This window comes from Nicotiana tabacum, chromosome 9 (genome assembly GCF_000715075.1).
Source record: "Nicotiana tabacum cultivar K326 chromosome 9, ASM71507v2, whole genome shotgun sequence".
In the NCBI taxonomy this organism is placed as follows: Eukaryota; Viridiplantae; Streptophyta; class Magnoliopsida; order Solanales; family Solanaceae; genus Nicotiana; species Nicotiana tabacum.
In genome coordinates this window covers 36,472,185-36,484,212 of record NC_134088.1, presented here as the reverse complement: position 1 = coordinate 36,484,212, position 12,028 = coordinate 36,472,185, and positions in this window count along the sequence as shown.

Below are 12,028 nucleotides of genomic sequence, written 5' to 3'. Positions count from 1 at the left end.
AACCTATCTACCGGTAGACACCTAAATCGATCCCACATTCTTCTGAAGTAGTAATAAGCCTTATATAAGCCAATAAAGACCCATATTAGCTTCCACTCATAGACACATAAGAACCTTTGAATCACTAGCCTCAACTGCGAATATATACCTGCAAGTTGTTATCAGTCTAATTACCAACTACACTACTCGTGATCAGTTATAACATCGTGGAACCCAATGCATCGAATATACAAATCCTCGAGCCTTTATAGTCCATACTAAACTTGCCCATAATCCTAGCACAAAAATTATACCAATGACTTCTTTAACCATACTCCTCAAACAAAGACATCCAAGAAGTATATATCACTATACCAATGCAGATCATTATGTACAACATACCATAAACCACAAGCTCTAATAAGGGAAAATCATCTCAGATGTGACATTCGCATCTGTGGCCAAAACATTGTAGATGTGACATCCCCTTTAGCTGAGCTGCTCGCAGATGCGAGCCTCCATCTACAAATGCATTCTCCCAACTACACTCAATGCTCCACAGAAGAAGAAATGCCTGAGCTCCCAAAGTCTCGTAGATGTGAGCTTAGTTTCCACAAAACTAAGCTTGCACTATCACATCTGACCATTGCATGTGAGATACGTGTGGCACCAGCAATAGCAACACTTACAGAAAATGCGTGAAACCAATTCGAAATGCACCGGATCCCCTCAGGACCCCATCCATTCATCGTAACAAGTCAATATACCTAACTTGAAGGTGCTCGAAGGGTCAAAATACCAAAAATAACATCAAAACAAGGAATCAAACATCAAACCAAGAATTTCAATAATTCTAAAATTCAATTTCTAACATTTGACTGGAAGCACAGAAATTACCTTGGGTCACCCGAGACAAAACCCAACATACATACAAGTTCAAAATCATCATATGCAGATAACAAATCCATCAAATCACCAATCCGGGGTCATTTACTCACAAGTCAAACATTGATCAAATCTAATAACTTAAAGCGTCCAAAAATAAGAATTCTTCTTCCAAAACAGTCTCGAATCTCTCTGAAATCAAAACCAACCATACACACAAGTCATAAAAAATCAAATAAACCTACTCAAAGTTTCAAATCACAAAACAGAGCGCTGGAACTCAAAATGACCGATCTGGTTTTTATATTCTCCCCTACTTAAACATACATTCATCTTTGAACGTGCCAAGAGTCATTCCAAAACTGTCAAATAGTTGAACAAACCCATCCTGCACATGACCACGATTGATCCCATGTCACCCCATTCATACCAAGTCACAAACACATCTCGACTAAAGATCTTCTCACTCAACCTCTGCTCGTAAGCTTTCAAGCCCAACTTCAATATTTGAGACTTCCCACCAAACTTGATTATCACAAGTACTTCTACTGGATCAACCTCATTAACTGCTATCAATCCGTAGATGAGCTATCAAAGAATAACCACATGATATATCAAATTTTATTCTCATAACTAGCCCCACATCTCAGTCATATCACTGCTCGTAGCCAAACCCATTACAAGTCAAATGCCTTCACTCAACAGATCCTCAGTACAATCCTTCCAAACACTGCTAATGATAAAACAAACTTATAGACACTCATAACCACTCATCATATCAACAAGTCATGGATTTCTTGCTTCCCACAAGGCACTGCAAAATTCAAGGTTGTTTAGTAGCATTCTTCTTCCAAACCTACCCTATCCAAATCAAATCGTGCTAGTTCCAAATCTGTTAACTTCGTTTCACCCAGTACAAGCTGCTCAATTGAAAAGTCACATTACATGCCACATGGAACCTCGTATAACAAGATTTGTACATCAAATGAGCAATAACTCAAATATGACAAATGATAGTAAGAGAATCAAATAATAGAGCTACCAAGCAAGTTTAACAAGTACAAAAAATAAAACATAACCTTATGAACCATTCCCATAAAAGATAACCAAAACACATGAAATAAGCTCAAGGAATCTCATGCTATCATAATACCGTTACGGTGTGCAATCTAATCCAACACAACACTGTTGCAACATGCAACCCGATCCAATCATATCAATCTACATGAGAATACCCATGGAAAATAAATTTCATACTCACCAAACACATGTGCATCAACATCAAGAATGATGGTAGTGCATAAATATAACTATAGGGAGCCTACTAATCATAATACACCACGAAAAAGGTAAGCACCACTAAGGTGCAATAGACAAATAAATATTTCAAGAGACATCTCGCTCATATATCGTCACGAGGCCTAAACATGACCACAATATGGGTGTGAATAGTCAAGTAGTCTCACAATTCATCATAGTATAGGAGAGAAATACATGCAGTAAACCAGTGCATAAATAAGACTAATTTTACTCGAAGACACACCCATACTAAATGGTACGCTGAGTAAGCAAATCCAATCCAATGTCGAATACCCATTCCCATTAGTTCTACCAAAAGGCCCCAAATCAATATGAACCATTCCAAAATAAGTAAATAGTCTTCCAAAAGTCCATATTGACCATATCCATGACACATGCAATAGGTTGTCCAACCATTAACACACGTTCATAGTCCACTACCAAAGGGATAGTCTGCCTCTAAGAAAATTGCTCTCTAAACCTCAAGAATACAAGAATATCCATACTTGATCTCTAACTCTCCTACTTTAACGACTTCCACTTGACACATACATAATTACCTCATGAGAAATATTCCTATCAATCTTTCATGTCAGGTAGTAAAAATTTGAACATCAATAGTTACCAACCACACGATTTTTGTAGTACTTAGTCAAAGCATCCGTAATTCAATACACAATGTGTCTTCTACAACACATACTCTTATCAGGCGATACATGGTATTAATAGTAGTAGCAGTCTCTTAAACATCTGAAATCTCTCGTGTTGTCCAGAACTCATGACCTTCCTCTTGAAACTGAACCGCAACCTTGTCCATTTAATCCTAATCTTACATGGCTCACCACATCTTTTGTGATATTATATTTAAATACGATAATCATGATATCAAATCAGAATCATAAGTAGGATAGTCCTCCCCATAAGCACTCCATTGACCAGAGGCATACCACTTAACTTGATCCATGAAACAACCCAATGTGCAATAAACTTTCCATGCCCGTAGAAGACATCAATCTCAATGTCTTGGTCAAACTTTGGCAAGCTCTTCAAAACTCATTTGCACATAACCAAGCTATCGGAACCGAATCTATCAAAATTAACAAAGTAGGCTACCCAACCTAAAAGTCCAATCACAAAGGTGACAGAAAATAAATAGCCGATCATACCGAAGTAATTGACCAATGCTACTACCATGTTGGCCCAAGCTACTGCTATCTCACATATCTTCTTCAATTATTCTAGATTATATGAATGATGATATAGAAGTTCCCCAATTCCTTGTCATAATTCTATGCTTATCACAATTCCCAAAGCACGCAAAAGGTGTCGTCAATCCTCACACATTACATCCTAAAACTCAAACCGGCTGGAACCTTAAAGTCAACCACTCTACTCTGGTGTCCCAATTCATAACCGCACCTACAAAATAATATGTGTCCCATTGCACATCATTCCATCCTTGTAGTAACCGTGACTATAGAAAACTGAGTGAGTATCTTCTCATTCCATACTATAACCAAAATGAATGTCAAACCTAAGCCATTCAGCCATCCCCATCCATCATTGAGGTGTAGCACATCAAGTATCTGATAAATTCCTATCCAAGTGAGCCTCAATGCCACTCTACTCAAGTCATAACCAACCCATAAATGCACCTCAGCCTAGAAACTATAACAACACTTGCCCACATGACCCAATCATTAATGGTAAGCCCCCCAACTTGGCCTAAATCCATACTCACATCATCCGTAAACACCCAATAACCTTAGAAGGAAAACCATACAACCCCCAACCTCATCACATAAGATAGATCAACTGCTAAGCCCTAATGCAATATCTAAATACAACCTCACTATGAATAACCCTCTCTATATGATGAATTTCTCCTCTTGAGTGTACACTCGTCAACTAGATTAAAGAATCTGTTCCATCCTACTAATGAACTATATAATATCCATAAATACCCTCATACTGTAAAATTGCACTACACTGTGAGACGATAATCAAGTGCCCACATCTTGTAGCATCACTAGCAAACCCTTCTAGTCATAGAAAATCTCTCCTAGCACAATCCTTGGATGCGTAACACTTATCACATAGATGCATCACAACTCTTCCACAACATCCACACATGCTGCCAGTGCTCAACAAATAACACACTCTTAGCATTACATACAGACATAAAGAAAGAAATTGAGGATTAGACTTGAAGATGAATCAAGGCCGATCGATAAGGAAAGAAAGAATGTGAAGTTTTTGTAAATGCCTTGTAGCCTCTTGAAGATTAGTATGGATGTCGTCATACTGATCATCATGACTCTACTAGACACTTGCTCATGACTCATAGAACCTATGAACCAAAGCTATAATACCAACTTTTCACAATCCAAAATCTCACCAAGTCGTGATGGCACTTAACCAAAACCCGCTAGGTAAGACAACTAGCATAAATTACCATATAACTGAATATCATCAATAAATGCAAAAATAAGAATTTAGATACAACTACCATAAAATTCAAAAGTACAAGTCATGAGCAACTAAGAATTAAAATTTAAAATGTTAGCAAGAATAAACACATCATCTATTTGGAAGTTACATAAACAGAAAATGTCCTATACTACCATAAACAATGTGATAGTAGATGGATGGAACGTTATAGTCTTCTATGCTCGTCCTCGAGATCCGTAGCTGCCTTATATCCACATATTTGTATGCAAGGTGTAGAAGCGACCCACATACTCAGTAAGTATATTTACTAACCACTGTGAATTAGTGGTGAGGTTTTAATTCAAAGGATACTCACTTAATTAACCAGTGTAGTTTATAAGCATATAAATAATAGGAAAGAAATAATCATAAGCAAGTCTTGAAACAATTAAGATCAATGAAAATGTACACATTTATGGAAAAAGATGACAACACAATTTTCAAACCTTCTAGGTCAATGACATTTACTAATGCACCAAATCCATATACAGAAGAATATAAACAAACAATAGCACTAACTCAACTACTTCTACATGAATGTGGAGAGTCTTTACATGAATAAGATCAAGTTTTGTCAATTACCAATTACAATTATACAAATGCTCCTGCATGAGCCCGCTGTCAAGGTATGGAGGAGACTCTCTATTTACATCAATCTGACACCTTCTAAGTGTCTAACCATTCATCAACAAGTACCATACGTACATAAGAAAATATCTGATAGCATATGGAGAAATCTGCATGCAGGTTGCATGTATGAACGCTTAACTATATATATATTACATACCAAAAACTTAATCAATAAATAAAAATACTATTGTGGCGAGAAACCTGATCCGGTCATAATATTGTTATGACATGTAACACGATCCTACGGCCATATTGTGCAACATGCACTCGATCCGATATAATACTGTGTGGAGCACACCCAATCGCATTATATCAATCACCACGGAAATAGTAACAACCAATCCAACAAGGTAACCATAACAAATAAGGCCATGCATATATGTAACAACAATAAACAAGGTAGAAGCATATACATAACATAAACAAACAAGGTAGAAGGCACAAGTGTAATATCAACAATCAAGGTATGTAAACGTAATAAACTAAGTAGAAAGCATAGACGTAATAGTAAGAAACCAAGTAGAAAACATATATTTGATAGTAACAAACCAAGTAGGTATGTAACGTTAACAAATCAAGTAGGAGACATAGATATGATAGTAACAAACAAGATAGAAAGAATAGATGTAATGGTAACAAACCAAGTAGGAAACATAAATGTGATAGTAACGAACCAAGTAGTAAACATATATGTACCAATAACAAACCAAGTAGGAGACATAGATGTGATAGTAACAAACAAGATAGAACATAGATATAACTAGTAAGGACCAGGTCGGTTATTCCATGTATTTGAGACCCGTTTCCCTATTTGATGCTTCCCGTAGGTGAATTAGTTGTTATGTGACTTGTGAGGATGGTTGGTTTGGTTTCGGGGAGTTTCTGGATTGAATTGGAATACTAAGTTCCTAATTTGGAAGCTTAAGTTATGAAGGTTGACCGAAGTTTGACTTTTGTGTATTTGACCTCAGATTGGAGTATTATTAGTTGTGTTAGGCTTGGATGGTGATTTTGGACTTAGGTGTATGCCCGAATTTGGATTCAGTGGTTTTCAAGTTGAGTTGACTCTAATTGGCGAAAGTTAGAAGTTTGAAGGCTTAGAAGGTTCATAATTTTGACCGAAAGTTGACTTTGATGATATAAGGTTTGGATTGTAGTTTCGAGAGTTGACATCGATCCGTTGTGTTATTTGGGACTTGCATACAAAATTTTAGGTCATTCCGAGTTGTTTATGCATTTTCAACATATGTTTTGAATTTTGAAATTTATATTAGTTCCTTAGGCTTGAATGGAGGTGCGATTTGTAGTTTTGATATTTGTTTGAGTGATTTGAAGCCTCATGTAGGTTTGTGTTATGTTTTGGTATTGATTGGTGTGATTGGACGGGGTACCGGTGGCCTCGGGTGTCTTTCATATGAGTTTCAGACCATTTTGCCCTTGTGTGGAATGCTGATGCCAGGGTCTGGTTTTCTTCTTCGCGACCGCGACAAGGCAATCACATTCATTGGGGTTTAGTGTGAGCTAGGCAGTCTCCCTTCATCGTGTTAGCAGTTTGGTGCCATGTTCGCGAAGAAGCTGGGAGCTGAGAGTATTACGCCTAAGTGTTCGAGAGATCTTTGTCGCATTTGTGTAGGGTCAGGTATGTTCTGCATCGCCATCATGAGGTTATGGAGGCGAACGCGAAGAGTATTTTAAGGAAGTATTCAGTTTGTGCTTTGCGAATGCGTGGTACGTGCTGCGTTCAGAAAGGGTATGCTTGGGCAGCTAATTAGGAATTCTATTTCAAGGGTTTGATTTATATTAACATATTTGGAGATTATGAGCTTTGATTTTGGCAATTTTAGAAGGGATATTCACGATTTTGGATTGGGGTAAGTGTTTTTGACTCTAAGTTCTTTATTATTTATGATTCAAACCTTGATTTAATTGTTTGATTTGTGAATCTATGTGAGCAAAATTGGGAATTTTTGTAAAAACGTTTTCAAATGAAATTTGAGATTTTGAACCCTGATTCGGAGTCGGAATTGAGTGAAACTTGCATGGTTGAACTCGTGTTCAAATGGGAGTTTGGAATTTGTGATCTTTGTTTGGTTTTGAGATACGGTCCTGGGTTAGCTCTTTTATTTTTGAAAAATATTGAAGCTTTATTGTTTGGGGTTGTTTCATACGACATTATTTGATGTTATTAAGTTATTTTTGACTAGATTCGAGCCGTTCGGAGGTTGATTTGCGTGGGAATGGATTTTTGGAGTATTGATTCACGCGTTTTGAGGCAAGTAGCATGTCTAAACTTGGTTTGAGGGTAAGTTATAGTATTTGAGATGTGTTGGGGGTGACACACGTACTAGGAGACGGGCGTATGTGCATGCACTAAAGTTATTCATGGACCTTAGGTTATTATATGCCTTGCTTGTTATCATGTCTCTTTATATCTGTGTTTTCTCTACTTGTATGATCATTTGAGGTATGATTCATGTAAGAAATCATGTCTAGCCTATGTGCTTAATGTATGAGACATGATAGGTCTATTCTTGCTGTTTTGAGCGGCTTGCCTTAATTGTAGACGTACTCTCAGTCGTGATACTATATCCGTGTATGAAATCTCTGTCTCAATGCATTTTTATTTTTATTTCTCACATGTTGTTGATGCCTCAAATGTATTACACTATTAAACTGAGTAATTTAAGATGTGGTTAATTGAGACTTGAGTGATTGATGACTGAGCTTGGGCCATAGAACCGATTTGGTATTGATTTTTAAGTGATGCGTACGCCAGGACCTATATTGGTCTATGTGGTACTGACTAGGGGACAATGCGTGCACCAGACCCCATGATTGGGCTATATGCTATATGTGCATGAGTGAGGTACTTATGTAAGCAACCCATACAGCGCTGAGTAATGATGTTGTGTGTGAGGGTTCAAGGGCAATTGTGCCAGGCACTATGCATGTGCTGAGTCATGTAATACTTAGTGAATTAATTGCGGTATTGTTGATCCTGTCATGTTTACTCATCATGCAGGTGTAGACATATAAAATTTATTAAGTTTAATCCATACAAAATTTTGATTGAATCTTAATTTTATTTGGATTAAATAATTAATTTGGACTTTACAAATCAAATCAGTCCATTTTTTTTATTTTTAAGCCCATGGTCCATTCATTTTAAGGCCCAGACTCATTTCATGTGTCAAGTGACATGGCATATCTAGTCAAACTACAAGCCAAAAAGACGATGCCACGTGTTAAATGATGTGGCAATCCAAGTCAAAAAGCAAGAACCAACCACAAGTCGTCAAGTGGCTAAAATGACATGGACCAATCAGAATCAAGCAAAAGAGTTCATATGTAACTAGATTGTCCATCCTCTACAACTATAAATAGAGGGGTTACATTACTCTCAAGACATTCAGAGTTGGAGAAGAACATTCTGCAATTGGTGAAGGCATCCACAAACAAAGAGATCAATCATCAAGTGCATAGTTCTTCAACAAAGGAGTGATCCACAGAGTTCTTCCCAGAGATCAACACGTAACAACAAAGTGCTGCTCGACGTTCTTGGCGATTGAATACATCACAAGGAGGTGTGCATCATCCTACATTCGAGAAAGACGCTTCTCAAGCTCTCAAATCACGGAGAATTTTAGAGAGGAGAATCTAGGGATACATAGAATTGTACTCACAAATATTAATCAATAAAATCTCTTTTTCTTCATATTATTTTTGTTGCAGCTTATTTTTCCGACTACGAAAATTTGTTGCGAACATATTTTGGCACGCCCAGTGGGACCTATTTTGCCCTTCATCTCTCCTTCTTGCAAGTTGAAAACTACGAACTTCAGATCTACAACCACAATGGCCTTTGGCAAGTGTGATGTTTCATACAAAGATACTACTGTTATCGTATCCGCTGAGCTTAGTCATGTTGGCCAAATCACTCAAATCAAGTTCAAGGCTAATGGATTGGATGGATCAGAATACTTCGCCTCCTTGGATATGGCAAAGAAGAGCAGATCTCACATGACGTCTGCAACCACAATCTTTCTGAGCAACACCCCATTCTCGCTATTTGACGAACTTTCTCCATCAGCCTCCAACCTTAGTGAATTTGAGGATCTGGTGGATTCTCCGGTTTCAACGAAAGTTAATGACTTGAAGACCAATGCAACTAACATGGACGAAAAGTTTGCCATGATGGAACAGACTATAGAAGTCTTGAAAAAATCTGTTGAAGACAAAGACCTTCAAATCGCTCAACTCATGAACAAATTGGAGGCCTATGCACCTGGAGAGTCAAACCACGTCCCTCCCCGTTCACTTATCTTCACCTCGCAAAAACGGTTGTTGAGGAATCGCTTGCCAAGTTCGGCATTCAGAGGGAACAACAATCCATTTCGGTTGCGGCGTTATCTGTCCAATAATTGCAAGACATGATAACAAACACCATCAGAGCTCAATACGACGGACCATGGCAAATTTCATTGTACTACTCTAAGCCTTATACTAAGAGGATTGATTGTCTAACTATGCCAACCAATTATCAACTACCAAAGCTGCATCAATTTGATGGCAAAGGAAACCCCACATATTGCCCACTTTGTCGAGACTTTTAGCAATGCTGGAACGCATGGTGACCTTTTGGTAAAGAAGTTTGTTCGTTCGCTGAAAGGGAGCGCATTTGACTGGTATATTGACTTGGAGCCCGAGTCCATTGATAGTTGGGAGCAACTTGAGAAGGAATTACTCAATCATTTTTACAGTACCCGAAGAACTGTAAGCATGATAGAGTTGACAGGCACCAAGCAAAGGAAGGACGAGCCCGCGGTGGATTACATCAATCGTTGGAGGGCATTAAGTTTGGACTGCAAGGATCGCATTTCAGAAATATCTATTGCGGAGATGTGCATTCAGGGTATGCACTAGGGCCTTTTGTACATCCTGCAAGAGATCAAACCGCGAAATTTTGAAGAACTTGCAATGCGAGCTCATGACATGGAGTTAAGCATCGCAAGCCATGGATAAGCATCTCCATTCACTGATCAGAAGGAGTTCGAGAAAAATGTTGCATCAAAGAACCAAACCAAAGAATCTATGGCGGTGAAAGCAACTTCTGTGAAAGTCAAGACTAAGCAAAAGGTCAAGGAGGATAATACCCCGAGTCAATACCCCAAAGAAGAGAAACGTCGTCCAACCTTGAAGGAACTAGAGGTGACGGTTTATCTGTTTCAAGGTTCAGACGTACCCACGATCCTCGATGAATTGCTGGCCAAGAAAGTCATCGATCTCCCTGAATCAAAAAGGCCTGAAGAAATTGGTTAAGTTGGCGATTCGAAATACTGCAAGTTTCATCGCGTCATTAGCCACCCTACAGAGAAATGGTTCATCCTAAAGGAGAAAATCATGCTCTTGTAAGTGAAGGAAAAATCATCATAGACATGGATGAAACAGCAGAAGCAAATCATGCAAGTATCGCGCTCAAGGAAAATAAGTGTTCAAGGTTGCAGAACGTGTCAAGTATTGCCTTCTTACAATTAGGTAGTTTCGAGCCCGTTGAAGTTGATCTTCCAAGGAAAACTCTTGAAGGTTCACTAGAGCTAAACAATCTCTCTAAGGACAAAGACGACGATGGTTAGATTCTAGTCACTCACAAGAAGCAAAAACATCAGGCAGTTTTGAGGCTACGAATTCCTAAGCCAAGAGTGATGATGAGCAATGCGGATAGGCTACAACCACCGAGAAATATCAAATCTTCTACTAGCAAGAAGATTAACAGTGCCTTATCGCCATAGTTCTAAAAGCCCATCACATTCCAAGAATTCTTTCCTGGAAAAATTCTTCATGGAGGTCACGTTGGTGCAACTCATGTAGTTTCTAGTACTGATGAAACAAAGGAAAGCAACGATGATCTTGCTCTAATGAAAACACAAGAACATCATGATAACGAAAAATTTGTCACATGTTGTGCAATAATTTCCTTCACATATGATGACTTGCTACTGGGGTCTGAGCCACATAACAGACCTTTGTTCGTTTTAGGGGCCATTAGGGAACAATATCTCAATCGCATACTTGTTGATGATGGTTCGGCTATCAACATCATGCCGAAGATGGTGCTAAAAAATCTTGGGATCTCTATCGATGAGCTATCCAAAAGTAACCTAACAATACAAGGTTTCAACCAAGGAGGACAATGAGCTATATGTATGATATGCGTAGGATTATCCATTGGTGATATGAAGTCAAACACCTTGATTCACATCATAGATGCTAAAACATCATACAACCTACTGCTCGGACGTCCTTGGATTCATGAGAATGGAGTGGTATTGTCTACATTTCATCAATGTCTGAAGTACATATGAGATGGAGAGATAGTCAAAATTGACGCAGACATAAATCATTTCACTAAGACGGAGTCATACTTAGTAGATGCAAAACTCTACCTAGATTCTTGTGAACCGAGTATGGAGAAACCATCATCAACCGACGAATCTAATATGAAGTCAGAAGAAGAAAATGAGGCTCAATGGTCTACCACCAAACTGCCTAAGAAGAGAACTAAAGAAGTCTCCATTAAGCTATCATCATCTGAAGGTGACATACAGACAAAGAATGATAAATAGCATCTAGTTTTTCGCTATGTTCCACATAAGCGTCGAAATAAAGGGCAACCTTTGCTACAAGAATGTACTCCAAAGAATCAAATGAGTCACAAAGATATCCAATATTTGAAGGAGCATATGAC